The sequence below is a fragment of the Mus musculus genome, chromosome 3 (genome assembly GCF_000001635.26).
Source record: "Mus musculus strain C57BL/6J chromosome 3, GRCm38.p6 C57BL/6J".
NCBI lineage: Eukaryota > Metazoa > Chordata > Mammalia > Rodentia > Muridae > Mus > Mus musculus.
The window spans coordinates 100,696,226-100,701,196 of NC_000069.6; the positions used below are offsets into that span (position 1 = coordinate 100,696,226).

Genomic DNA, 4,971 nt, shown 5'->3' on the forward strand with positions numbered 1-4,971 from the left:
ATCCAAATTGTTCACTGAAAACATAAATTATATTCAACAAACACTAGGTTAGGTTGTCTTTGTATTATTCAAATGCTGATTTCAATACCAGCAGAGAGTTCAGTACAGGCCAGACTTTGTTATTGTTATTTTTATGAAGCATCTCCTTTGTAAACATCCTGCTGTATCACCTTTTGATTGGTTTAATAAAGAGATGATCAGCCAATCAGCTGAGCAGACAAAAATAGGGTGGGACTTCCAATCCCAGTCAAGGGGTCCCCAAGGAAACCAAAGAGTAGAGAAGGACGACGAGAGAGAAATGAAGGAGAAACAGGGTGGATGGACCAGGAGGATTCTCCATGAGGTCACGATGAGAGAGCAGCCATGTGGACATATATGGACCAGAGCAAGCCAGGGCAAGACCCATGCAGGTAAAGGACCTCACCATGGGTAGTAGGTAGCCTAGTGGGGTTAGAATAGCTCAGAACTTGCCCAGTTTAGGCTTGCAACTTGTTAACAAACATACCAAGTCTCTGTGTCCTTTATTCAGGAGCTAGAAAGTGCTAGAGCAGGCATAGAAACTCTGAGGCTATTTGGGAGCAAAATAGAAAACCTCTAAGAATTACATTTACACAAAGTAAGTACATCAATTAAAAAAAAAATCTACCAAAAAGTCCCTTTTGTGTGCGATACTGGGGATCACGAACACAGAATCCCATGCATGCTAAGCATGTGCTCTAGCCGTGGGCTGTAACGCCTACCCTCAAAAATCATAAGTAAAGTTGCTTCAATAAACCAGAGGAAGTCAGATCCTGGCAATACAAGAAAACTGTGTAACTTAATTACCATTTTCCATAGAAGAATGATGCTTGATGGGCATTCAAGGCTATCTATATGCGTTACTACTCAAGTAAGAAAGCATTCCTGATTTCTCTTAGTATACAACTGCTATTTAAAAAAAAAGGGGGAGGGGCTGGGCTGGGCTGGAGAGATGGCTCAGGGTTTAGACTGCTCTTCTAGAGGTCCTGAGTTCAATTCTCAGCAACCACATGGTAGCTCACAACCATCTGCAATGGGATTCGATGCCCTCTAACGGTGTGTCTGAAGACAGCTACAGTGTACTCACATACATAAAAATCAATAAATCTTTAAAAACAAACAACAAACAAACAACAGGTAAGTTGGGACTAGAAAACTAAGAGCAGTTATAGCACTTGCAGAGGATTTGGGTTCTGTCCCCAGCACTCACACCGGACAGCCACCTGGAACTCCAGCATCCTCTTCTGGCCTCCACAAGACCCTGCATGCGCATGTGCACATAAACTCACCCAGGCACACATACACACACATAGAGACAAATAAACATTAAAAAAAAAATAAACCGGAAAATCCAAGACAAGGGTTGCACATGTTAGGGCTTAGGGCTTAGGGTTAGTCCCCAACACCACAAGAAAGGAAAAGATAAAAGCAAATCAAACTTGCCCAGTTGAACCATGAATTCTCAGGCACACATTTCATGGTGCATAAATCCCCTTCTTTTTACTGGTTGCTATTAATTACCTTAAACTAATGTTTGCATTTACAACTGGCAATTATTCTGCAGAGAACAATGGTTTTGTGGTGATTGGGATGGGAAGGGGGGTGGGGCTGAGCATGTGTTGTACATCCGAACTGAGGTATAAAATGCTGGACATTAGGAGCTATTATTCCAGAGGCATTTAACTTGGCAGCTTCAAGCATGAAAGGGGCTTAAAGGATTTACAGATTTCCAATTATGAGTTGTAAGGTTTTGTATTTACGTTATAGTAATTCCCAAATGCAAATGAGGTGTAGATTTTTAACGGCCCAAACGTGCTGTGCAATTTCAGCCTAATGTAAGTAAAAAAATGTGAACAAAGTTTGAGCCTGTAATGACTGCCCAAAGAGGCATGAGGCCTTCTGGAATCACTGAAGGAAATGTTCTTGGGAGTCTGAGACTGGAAAGTTTCTGGGTGGTAAAGGAGTCATAATGAAGTTGTGACTCTAGGGCTATTATTTATTAGTGGGTTTTGTTTGTTTGTTTGTCTGTCTGTCTGTTTGCAAGACAGGGCTTCTCTATGTAGTTCTGACTGTCCTATACTGATTATGTGAGGCTGGCATAAATGTATGTGCTAGGATTGTAGGCAGACACCACCATGCTAAGCTTAAATCTGTCTCTTTTGGGGTAGGTTGGTATGTTTTGTTTTGTTTTGTTTTGTTTTTTGAGACAGGGTTTCTCTGTATAGCCCTGGCTGTCCTGAAACTCATTTTGTAGACCAGGCTGGCCTGGAACTCAGAAATCCGCCTGCCTCTGCCTCCCGAGTGCTGGGATTAAAGGCGTGCACCACCACGCCCGGCTGGTATCTTTTTTAAAAATTTGTTTTAACTTTTATTTTTTCTATTCACTTTACATCCTAATTATAGCTCCCCTTCCTCCTCTCTTCCCAGTCCCACCCTAGCAAATCCCTCCCCCCATTGCCCCAACCCCTTCTCCTCAGAGAAGGGGAGCCCCCCTTGGGTACCACCCCATTCTGGGGCATCTAATCCCAGAAAGTCTAGGCACATCTTCCACTGAGGCCCATCCAGGCAGTCCAAGTATGGAGGAAAAGGGGATCCAATGGCTGGGAACAGAGACTGATATAGTCCAGGCTCCACTTGTTACGGGAACCACATGAACACCAAGCTGCACATTTGCTACATATGTGTTGGGGTTCTAGGTCCAGCTTCTGCATGCTCCCTGTTTGGTGGCCCAGGCTCTGTGAACCCTCATGGTCCCAGATTAGTTGACTCTGTAGGTCTTGTGGTGGTGTTGACCTCTCTGGTTTGCTCACTTCTATCTCCCATTCTTCCATAAGACTCCCTGTGTTCCCCCTGATGTTTGGCTGTGGGTCTCTGCATCTGTCTCCATCCGCTGCTGGATGAAGCCTCTCAGGAGACTGTTATGTTAGGCTCCTGTCTACAAGCATAGTAGAGTATCATTAATAGTGTCAGGGGTTAGCTCTCTCACATGGGATGGGCCTCAAGTTGGGGCAGTCATTGGTTGGTTGATCCCTCAGTCTCTGCTCCATCTTTGTCCCTGCACATTTTGTAGGCAAGACAAATTTGGGAGTTGAAGGTTTTGTGGGTAGATTGATGTCCCCCTCCCTCCTCTGGAAGTCCTACCTGGCTATAGGAGGTGCTCACTTCAGTCTCTATTTCCCTCTCTGGTAGGAATCTAAGCTAGGTTCATCCCTGTAGACTCCTGTATCCTCTCCTATCCCAGGCCTTCAGTTAGTCACCAGAGATTTCCCACCCCCATGTTGTCTCTTAAATGATAACAAGGATGTGTTCTGAGAAAACAATGAATTGTTAGAGTGCTTTAATTAACATTTACTTGAAGCCTACTATTACATTAACTTTCATGAAGTCTGTTATGTATTATAAAGCCACTGTCAACTTTACTAAGAGCATAAAATGTCTTCATTTGCAACTCTTTCTCATCAGAGACAGTGCAACAAAACAGCCAACTGGACTCCTGTCCTTTTGAGACAGGGTCTTTCTGTGTAGCCAGTCACTAAATGGTGTCACCCATCCACAAGCATGATAAGCCATTAGCTGCAGTGAAGACCTCACACTTAAGAAATGTTGAAAACACAGAGCCCTACCATCGAAATGCTATATTGAAGATGATCAATAAAATGTAAGTTGCAAGATCAATAAAATGTAAGTTGCTTGCCTCTTCTGGGTATTTCCCCAAAATTATTGTAATGTTCTGGTTTCAAACAGTGTGGGGACAAAAAGTCCACAAGAATGGAAAACTTAATAAAGTTGGTTTCTCTTTGTTTGTTTGTTTCCTTTTCCTAGTGGTGGATGTGATGTCCTAACTCTTGTGTTCCATGGAAATGTGTATTCAGCATAGGAAGGAACCAATATACCAGCATGGAAGGAAGGAGGAAGGAAGGAAGGAAGGAAGGAAGGAAGGAAGGAAGGAAGGAAGGAAGGAAGGAAGACATGAGCAGACGTGAACACTGCTCAAGATTGACACATGCTACCAGACACGACTCACCAAGCTTAAAGATAGAATTATCAGCCAGTAGGAAATGAAGTGAACTGTCTGCAGCTCAATGGCATGTTAACCAGGAAGTAGGACAGAGCTCTGAGAGTTTCTCTCTCATTTTTCCGCCAAGTTTCCAGTGTCACACCCCCGCCCCCCCCATACTGACTATCTTGTTTCTATGTGTTTGGGGTAAATGAAGGCTTTTCAAATATCTGGCTATTGTATCAACGCTGTTTTCTGAATTTAAACTGATTCTCTGTATCTACTCTCCTACTGGAGATCCCTGCAGGCAGCTTGAGGAGTGGTAACCGCAGTTTCTGTACAGCAGAGTCCCATCTGCTAATGGAACAGTAGGAAACTCATTGCAGATGTAAGGGCAGAACTGGGGACTTCAAGCTGGTTAGGGCTTAAAGTCCCCAGGGCTGACTAAATTTAAAAACTGGGACTGCTGGGGAATGCTCTGAATAGCACATGTAGAGAAATGGCTGGGGAGATGGCTCAGTGGAGAAAGGACTTGTCTGTACAAGCCTAGTGATCAGCCTTTGCATCCTCAGCATCCATTTAAATGTTGAGTGGGTGTGGTGGGCCTGCTGTAATCCTAGGCTCAGGAGGTGGAAATGGGATGGGAGCCTGGCTAACTAGACTAGACAAATTGGCACACTCTGGGCTCAGTTCATTGAGTGACCTGGCCTTAGTAAATAAAGTTGAGAAAGACCAAGGAAAATGCTTCTTGCCGGACTCTGCTACATACCCAAGAGAATATGTGCCCACACACATACTCCCACATACATGTGAACATTCATACACATATGCCATACATAAACAAGAAAAGACAGACCAAAGGATACAGATCCAGGAGTTGGTTTTCTATGAGAAACACAGGGAGAAATGACCGCTAACCTAGGCAACTGCTTTCGATAAAGGGTTAATTGCTTTCA

At 43.8% G+C, this 4,971-nt stretch overlaps 1 long non-coding RNA gene across 1 annotated transcript in view; it reads left to right on the forward strand.

Moving 5' to 3' along the window:
* Gm43464 (predicted gene 43464) overlaps positions 1-4,757 on the forward strand; it is an 8,518-nt gene extending 3,761 nt beyond the window's left edge. The window contains exons 3-4 of the long non-coding RNA NR_168313.1: positions 3,481-3,676; positions 3,841-4,757. This is a non-coding gene — a long non-coding RNA (predicted gene 43464). The remainder of the gene's footprint in view (positions 1-3,480; positions 3,677-3,840) is intronic.
* The last annotated feature ends 214 nt before the right edge of the window (positions 4,758-4,971 follow it).